A 9,977-nucleotide genomic window follows, 5' to 3' on the forward strand; every position below is an offset into this window, starting at 1 on the left:
CTTCATCTGTAAAATTGAGGTAATAATTAATAGCTTCTACTTGCAAGGGATACTGTGGGGGTAAATGAGATAACATTTGAAAAGTGCTTGGCAAACTTTAAAATGCCATATACATGTGAGCCATGACTATTTGTTAATCACACATGAATGTCTGTAAAGCACCAACATTATCTCTTTTTAAGATAACAACAACCCTGTATTTTGATTAATTTAATTTTACAGATGAGAAAACTATGTCATATTCTGATCATACAGAAGAGGTCAAGGAAGATTTTTGAAGCTACAATTTCTTGATTCCAAGTTTGGTCTACTATCCATTACTTTTTCAAGTGGTTCTTCCTCCTTCCTTGTCCAAAAGAGAGAGGAATCTCATAAAAGAAACATTATTAAGTTGCATCTATCAGCTAGATAAAAGAACAATTTCAACCACTTAACCTCCAAAATTCATTGAAAAATTTCTTTATCAACCTCTTTTAGCAAAATCATAACAACTTCACCATATTAATTCACACTTAGATAGAATTTTAATGAAATTGTACCACCCAGTGGCTCCAGAGAGGAAGACTTGGATCGAGTCCTTTTTCTACCTTTTTCTACCTGTGTGACCCTGGGCAAGAAACTCTCCTTGCCTGGGTAAGCCAAGAAAATTATAAAATACAGATCAGTTGTCAGATTGTACCAGTTGGCAGAATATCAAAAAGATATTGTTCCCCTTCAATTTAAGAGAGTAGCCTGGAAGTATTAAAGTTAAGTCATTTATCCAAGTTCATTTATATAAATTCTAAAAGCTACAAAAAACTTTCCTTTCAACAATCCTTTATAATGGATAGTTTAAGTTTTAATATCCCCATTCTACAGATGAGGAAACTCCTGTTCAGAGTTAATGTGTCCCTGAGAATTAAGTATAGAACCCACGTCTCTTAATCGGAGAAGCCGATTTTTGAGTTAGGATAGGGTCCCCTGCCAAAAGTCCTGGGAATCAGGGAAGCAGACTCATAGCTTTGGGCTCTTCCAAAGGCACAGCAGTTGGTATTACACTCACTCCATTCATTTCAGAAGCTGAATCTTAAATAGATTCTCCTGGGAAATCTGGTCTAGAAAACTAAAGTAGCTTATTTCCCATTAGGAACATTCCTCCTTAAAGGTCAGGCACAGAAAGGGTAAATAAACCTTCAGATTTGGCTCTTCTACCTCACTCTTACAAAACAAACTTTGCTCCTTGGTAAGAGTTAGAACTGACCACAGCTCAGGCTGCTGCTCAGCCTCTGGGGCTATGTTCTTGTTGGAAGAAGTAGTTTAACGGAACAGAAAATTAGCCCAGGATCCTGGCTCCTGAAATTCCTTTGGATAGTGACTCTGGACTAACTGCCTTTGCCACCCCCTTAAAATGGCCCAAGAGGAAGAGATTTGCTTGTTTAGCAGGACCCAGAGTGTATTTACTTTTTGGGGAGAGTCTAATGAGCATTTGACTCATGCAATTGGCTCATGGACTCCTATGAAGTTTTTTGCATCTTCGGGAGTTCTTTCTCTAGCTTATTTTACAGATGAACAAACTGAAGTTAACAGGGTTAAGTGATTCGCACAGGGTCACATAACTGGCATCAGTCTGAGCTTGGATTTGAATTTAGAGGAAATAGCCCTGGATGCAATGGGAGACCTTGGCCTTTTTAATCTAGGGTTTTCAACAGGTCTCAGTCTGACTGAGATTATACTCATATATTGATTAAGATTAGGTAGGTAGGCACTATATCAATGACACAAAGGGGCAAAAGTTCTTTCCCTCAAGAAACTTATAATTTATTGAGGACAATGCATTTTTAAAAATAATAATGGCTTTTTATTTTTAAAACACATGCCAAGATAGTTTTCAACATTCACCCTTGCAAAATCTTCTAGTCCAAACTTTTCTCCCTCCCTCTCTCCCTCCTCCCTTCCTCTAGACAGCAAGTAATCCAATTAAGGTTAAACATGTGCATTTCTTCTAAACATATTTCTACATTTATCATGCTGTTCAAGAAAATTCAGATCAAAAAGAGAAAAAAATGAGAAATGAAAAAAAAAAAAAAAACCAAACAAGCAAAACACAACAACAAAAGGTGAAAATACTATGCTGTGTTCCACATTCAGTCCCCATAGTCCTCTCTCTGGATGCAGATGGCTCTTTCCATCATAGGTCTATTGGAATGTGAGCAATGTGTTTACATAGAGAAAGAAACAAAATATTTCTAAGTCCTAATGAACGCTAACAACTAAGAGATATGTTGACATTATCTCATTCAGACTCATGACTACTAACTTTTCAGTGCTAATGTTCACACCTTGGAATTCAGCAAATAATGCAAATCATAGTTTGATTTATTGTTTTGTAGATTGTCTAGACTGGAACAGAGAGTACCCAAAGGGGAATATTGTGAAATATTCCTGGAAGTGTAGGCTGAAGCCAGACTAGGAAAGACAAGATGAGGAGTTTGTATTTTATCCTAGAAAGTCATCTGTAGTCATACTGATCTATATCTTGCTACTGGACCCAGATGGCTGTAAAGGAGAAAGTGAGGCTGGTGACTTTTGCACAGCCCTCCCTCACTTAAATCCGATTCATTTGCATGTCATGGAATCACCTCTGTGATTATCATGGTCCTCTTTACAAATGAAGGACAACCAATAATAAGAAGGCAATAGATAGCCACAGAAGACTTTTCATTGAGGGACGTGGTGAGACATGTACTTTAGGAAGATTATTTTCCAGTTTTGTGATGATGGTTTTGGAATGGGTAAATAATTTAGGTCTGAAATCCAATTAAAAAGCTATTGTGATAATCTAGACAAGAGATGGTGAGGGTTTGAATTAGGGTGGTAACTATGTGAGCAGAAATTGATGTAAGATATATTGTAGAGAATAAGTGATGAAATTAGAAAGTGAGTGGATACACTGTAGTGAGGAGGAGTGAAGAATTTCAAGGATGACTTTCCAAGATCATATACCTGGGTGACCAAGAAGATGGTAATACCCACTACAGAAAGAACAGAGTTTAGAGGAGAGGTTTAGGGGGAAGTTAATCCATTCTGTTTTGGACATTTTAAGTTTGGGATACACACTTGTGAGACTTCACAAGGAAAGATCCTTAGGAAATTGATGATGTAAGCCTGAAGCTCAGGAAGACAAAAATTAAGGCTTTATAAAGATTAGAGGTTAGGGTTTTTTTGGTAAAGATTTTAAAATGAGTAATAATGAAAAGAGATGATATATGACACTTCACTGTTTACGAAACACTTTATATTTACAATCTCATTTACAACATTATTGTTGTAACAACATATGTAACAACAACATGTTACAACAATCTCATGGGGGTGGGTACTATTATTATACCCATTGTACAGACGAGAAAAGGTTGAATGACTTGCTCTTTCAGAAATTATCAGAAGCAAAATCTGAGCAGTTATTTCTGATTCTAAGTCCAGAGTCACAGGCACAATAATTGAACATGAGATTTGATGTGATTTCCAAGAAAGAAGGTGTAGAGAGAGAAAAAATTCCTACGGCAGTCTTTGAAATACTGATATTTAGGGACCAGGTCACTCTCTGGTAAAACAGATAGAAAAAAAAATCAAATAGATAAAAGGAGAACCCAATTACTAAATTTTTTGCCCTTTTCTTAGACTATCTTTTTTAACCAACTTTCTTGTTCTCTTTGGACACTATCTCTTCCTCCTCAATACTCTCTTTTCCGTTTCACGATGGAAATTTTGCCATTGAGAAATCACTGGGAACCTTGGAGAAAGCAAATTCTGTCCCCTTTGGGGGGAAATTGGGAAGTAAGTTGGAAGCCATATCTGTAAGAAACTAAGAAGTGAAAGATAAAGGAGTAGAAGCAATGAAAATAGAAGGCTTTTTCTATAGGTTTGCCTATGAAATGGAGGAGAGATCTCAGACAATAGCTTAAGAAAATAGCATTAAATTCAAGCGAAAGATTTCAAGGAGAGGGAAAATTTGGGCATTTATAGGCAGTAGGGAATGAACCAGCAGATAAGGAAAGATCAATTATAAAAAAATAGAAGAGTGGAAAGATTGAAGGGACAGTTTTCCTTAAGCTGAGGACCTGGGAAGGTTTTTGGTTCCAATCAGTGAAGGGACCCCTTGAATTGATTTCAGCAGGAAATCCATTGGTTCCAGAACATAGGCTTCAGATTTGTATTTTACAGTGTTAACAGGTATGTAATTATCACATTTCAGGCACCCCTCAGAGAAAGCCTAAACAATACAGTCTGAAAACCCTTAGCAGCAGGGGTAGGACTGAGCCCATCCATTCATTAGGGGAGTCGGCATGGAGGTCCAATTCATAGGAACATCCATTTGGGTCCAGTTCTCCCTTCAAAACTGTAGGTCATTTTGCCTGGAGTGGACACACGAAGGGGGTTTATCTGGAAATGTATCTGGAAACATAGATCAAAGACATACTGGGGCTAGCAAGCAGAATTGTTTATATTTTATTCTAAAATAAAGAAGGGAGCCATTGAAGATTCTCAAGCTCGTGAGTAACATAGTTATGCTTATGTTTTACTTAAGAAAATTATTTTCACAGCTATGTGGAGGATGGTATGAAGAGGGAAGACATTAGATGCCTGAAACCAATTAAGAGGCTGTTGTAATAGTGACAAGAGGTGATAAGGTTCTGAACTAGGGTGTGGATCATGGATTACAATCTGTGGAAGCCTTGGGGCAGTGATTGGGCCTCCCTCCCTGTTCTGCCTCATAATCATGTATTTTTTGGTGCTACCTTAGCTAGCAAACAAAATCCTCTGAATAAAGTGCACTTCAAGAGGACATGAAGTGCCTTTTCACTTTTCAGGGAGAAGAGCCAAGGGATCAAAAGGAGGTCTTCTGTCATGCTTTCCATTTTCACTCAGTTTGGGAAGATGCTCATAAACATCATGAAAACACATGGCAAAGAAACTACTCGGAGCGAAGGAATCTGATGAATTAGCAAATTCTTTTAGTTTACTTTTACATAGTCCTTTCCTCAAAATAACTCAGTTTGGACAAGAATTATTGTCTTCATTTCACTTTTGCAACATCTTTCAAATTTTCCCCCTTCTCTCCTCTGTTGCTGCAGTCATTTTAGTGTAGGATCTCATCACTTCACACCTAGATTGTCTGAAGTGTCAGCTCAGTCCAATCCATCTGCCATCCAACCAAAACTGATTTTTCTAAGGTGCGGGTCTAACCATATCACCTCCCTACTCAATAAACTCCAGTGGCTTCCTATTGCCTCCAAGATGAAATATAAAATGCTCTGTTTGGCTTTCAAAGTCCATCATAATCTAGCCCCTCCTCCTTCCCACCTTTCCATTATTACCCTTTAGTCCCCAACATATCCTCTTCAATTTAATGACACTGTCTTTCTTGCTATTCTTCAAACAAAATGCTCCATCTCTCCACTTTAGGCATTTTCTCTGACTTTCTTCATGTCTGGTTCTCTTGCACCCTTCTAAAATGCCACTTTCTTCAAGAAACCTTTCTCAGATCACCTTAATGTTAGTACCTTCCCTTTTTAATTTCCCACTTATCCTATATATAGCTTACTTGAACATATGTGTTTATGCCATTTTTTCCTCCATTAGATTTTAAGCTCCTCAAAATTTTCTTTTACCTCTTTTTGTATCTCCAGCATACAGCTGGAGTACAGCGTCATAATAAATGCTTGTTGATTTTTCTGACTGAGATGGAGAAGCTGAGGCTCAAGCAAGTTGATTGATATTTCCAAACTCATTCAATCTCCCAGATTCTCAGAGTTGGCAGGAACATTAGATGCCTCTTAGACATACTATGAATCTGAACAAAAAATCTGAGACCCTGGTATAGATAGAGAAAAAAGCAAAGATCTTTGTAGAACATTCATGTTTACTGGTTAGGACACGAATGAGAATCCAACAAAAGAGACTGATGAGTAGTCACATAATTTAAAAAATACCATGAAAGAGCAAAAATGAAGAAAAAAATATCCAGGAGGAAGGGAAATCCAACAATATCAAAAGCTGGAGAGAGATCAAGAAAAATGAGGAGTGGGAAAAGATCAGGAAATTTAGCAATTTAGAGATCATTAGAAACTTTCACCTTTTCTCCACTGGGAATTCCATTGGATCCCAAATCAAGCACTGTTCTCATTCCAATATGCTCCCTTACAAATAGTGTTACTTCTTTGAGTTCCAAGGGTCACGGTGTCTGAGCGCTTCAAACACTTCATCCATCAAGGAAGCTTCTCTTCTTTGATTAGGGCCAGAAATTTTATAAGGAATAGGAAAGGATCTTTGCCAAGTAGTTGTATCTGATTGGTTTCTTGTCTTAAATGTTACTCACAGAGAGAAATCAGGGAATGGTCGGCTAGACTTGATTACATACGTAGACAATGTTCTCAGGCTTCATTCTTTATGAGCCAGGATAGCTAGCTACATCACTCTTTAGAGTTTTAGGGGGTCCCCTGAAGAATTGCTGGATTTCTCCTTTTTCTTCTTTCAGCACAAGTTAGATTCCCCACATTTGTTGGGAGGTGATCTACTATTGCCTTATTTCCATTTAACCATACCAGTTGGCCTTTACCAAGTGATGATTATTTCACAGATACATACAAATATTCCCCTTAACACCCAAGGAACATAATTCCCCTTATAAGATCTTGGTGTTAAGGGGGAGATTAGGGAGTTCCTGCAAAGTATAGGCCCTACCAGTTCATGTTTAGATGTAGGATGACCAGTGGTTGAGCTTGTGTCTCAGTACAGCGAGGCTGGGGTCCTAAAGATCACCTACAAGTATTTTTCTGGCATGTGTGTGAAACCCAGACCCTGATTTTTGGAACTTACAAGGCTATAGCCTCCACTCCCTTCACCAGTTTCCAAGCTCCTTCTGGATCGCTGAGGTGAAGAGAGAATTGTTTCAAACACAGATTGAATTAAAAGCCTCCTCTTCACCACGTGGTTAGTCAAACAGAATCAGTTATAGAACATCAAAGCAGACTTCCGTCTCTCCAAAGCACTCCCCTCACACATCATCTGTATTCTCCCAGAAGCAGTTTTCTAGTGTCCTCCATATGGAGAAACCATCTTACCTAGCTGATGGGGTCTGCTGGTGCTCCAAACCCCCATTATGTATATAATATGGCTTGGAAGGTTCTAGCATGAAAAATTACAGAAAATGTAGGGGGAGCTGTGAGGGGTGGGATTAGGAATAAGGCAAAACAAGGAAGTGTGTCTCAAGCACAGACATTCTATTTCCTAAGAGCCTTATGGACCTCAAAGAGCTGCTCTTCCTCTCCTAAACTCTCCAGTAGAGACATAGTCAGAGAAGAAAAAAGACACAGAGATACAGAGAGAGAGAGAGACAGAGAGAGACAGAGAAGAGAGAGAGAGAGAGAAAGAGAGAGAGAGAGAGAGAGAGAGAGAGAGAATGAGAGAGAGAGACAGAGAAGATAGAGAGGGAGAGAGAGAGAGAGAGAGAGAGAGAGAAGAGAACAAAAGGAAGGCCAGAAGGAATCACAGACAAGCAGGGCAAGTTACATTTGAAAGTGTTTATTTACTTTAAAAGAAAGTAGAGACATAGTAGAGATTCATATTTTCATGTATAATTTTTTCTCTTCTACATTGAATATGGAAACTGTCATTTTATTTAGTGTTCAGAATTTTAAAAATTAAATGCTTTGCAAATCTCAGAGTGCTATATAAATGTGAGTTATTGAAATGAGGGAAGAGTGGACTGTCTCTTGGGGTACTCTAAAATTTTTGGATTCCCTCTTTTTTCAGTTTAAATGTCCTGGAATACTACTTAATAGATCTTCATTCTTGGAGGGAAGGGACCGAAGTTGCTTCCCCTTCCTATGAGGGATAATAGCAATTCTCATGAGAAATATACAGTGCTTGCATGACATCTGAGAGGGAACTGTCCTGAGCTCTAAGGTCCAGAGTAGAGAATATAGGAATGTTTTGGATTCACTAAGCATCATGATCCTATAATTTAGAAGGGAGATATCTTAGTCAGTACTAGCTTTGCAAATCACTTCATGGGTAAACCCAAGTACAAAACTTTCTGAGTTTGAGAAGTCCAGTTTTAGAAGAAGACAGATTCATCAACTGGAAAGCCAACATGAGCCCTTGCAGCTGGAGTCCTTGGTGGGGTAGACCCAAGGAGAACTAGACCTTGTAGCAGTCCTTATTGTTGTTTTTAGTTGTTTTGACATTGCAAGTGTCCAAGGTGAAACGGGAATCCTTATTTAGTAGCCCCCAAAATTTACTTACCTTGGTGGGGAATCCAATGGAATATTTGCAAATTTTATGTATCTAGGGTTGGCTAATAGATAGAGAACTGGCTCCAGGCCAGGAAGATTTAGTTTTAAGGTTTGTTTTAACATATACTAGTTTTAGACTCTGGATGAGTCATCACTCAATTAAAGTCTTAGCACTATGGTAAGTTTCCAAGACTAAAAGTTGTACAGAAAGTTGCTGACCTACACTGATTAAGGTATTTCCTCAGTCTGGGGTTCTCCAAAGCAGTAGGTTCAAACTCAAATAAACGTGGAGCTACTAAGTAATATAAAGATCCCTTTGGGCTGCACATGTATACACTTACAATTTATCCACAGACTTTGAAAACCACAGATTAATGTTGCCCATGTCATATTGTATTTGTAGTTATTTTGTTTATTATTTGTTAAATTTGTATTTTATTTTGTTAAATATTCGCCAATTACATTTTAATCTGGATCTGAAGTAATTAAATCACAGGTCTAGATTTATTTCCAGTTTCAATATATTGATTCATGAGCCCTTATGAGATGTTTGCATTTTATATATTTTGATAAGGGTGAAATATAATATCTAGTACTCATATTTTATATTGAGTGCCTTATTGGGAACCGGGGACCTTGATACTCAAGATTTAGGAAGATCCAGACACAAACTATACCTAAGTTTTATTTGAAAAGAACTTTATACAAAGGGAAATTTATCTAGAAGATATAATATAGCAAGAATAGACACTTGAAAGCATTTCCCCTTAACATCTAGTAGTATGAAAATATTTCCTTGGTCCCTGGGAAGAATGGGCTCAACCTTATCTTAATGCAATTGCTGTAATGCATTTATTCTATGAAGTTCATTTTAAGTGTGGAGGAGTCACTAGATAAGCTCCAGTCTCTCTTATTTGTTTGCCTTAGACCTAATACTATGCTGGGTCAATGCCATTACTCAGGACTTTGGAACTCCTCCCTGAACTTGACTTTCTACACGATGAGGTCACTTTTAGCTTTTAGACCTTTGGGTTCAATCTGGTGACATTGTAAACTCACAAATCAGAAGTCTTGTCTAATACTCCTTCACTTCAGAGAAGGAAGGAATAGACATAATAGAGGCAAAAAAATAATCTGTGAACAGGTTGGAAAGATAAAGGTTCAAGCTCTCTGTCTCTGTATCTGTCTCTGTCTCCCTCTTTATCTCTCTCTTTGTCTGTCTCTCTGTCTCTTACACACATACACACAAACAACCTGCAGTTTACAAATATTCCTCATTCAAATCAGGCCTAAGTTTTACTTTGAAAGCTTCTCAGAAGAAAGAGTTCAGAAGTAATGGAAATGAGCCCCAAAGATCTGCCCTTCTCTATGTGTCTGTGTCCCAAGATACCTCCCCTAGGGGAGGATAAATTATTATGATTACTCTATCCAGAAGAAAGAGCATTAAGAATCCCAGATTCATACATGCCCTGTAAGTTCTGCTGAAGCAATGAAAGCAGCCTTTGGCCAGGTCTCTAGGACCCTCTGCCAGAAACCCTAGCATAGATTTAGGGTCAAAGTGACCTTGGCAGACCCAAAAATTCTTAATAACTCATACATCTAGTGCATCAAATAGCTAAGAGGCTTTGCAATAACGTTTAACCCTCAATAGTCTGGACACTCACATTCAGTGTCGCAGGGATTAGGTTTAAAGGAAAAGCT

Source organism: Sarcophilus harrisii, chromosome 4 (assembly GCF_902635505.1).
Source record: "Sarcophilus harrisii chromosome 4, mSarHar1.11, whole genome shotgun sequence".
Classification (NCBI taxonomy): Eukaryota; Metazoa; Chordata; class Mammalia; order Dasyuromorphia; family Dasyuridae; genus Sarcophilus; species Sarcophilus harrisii.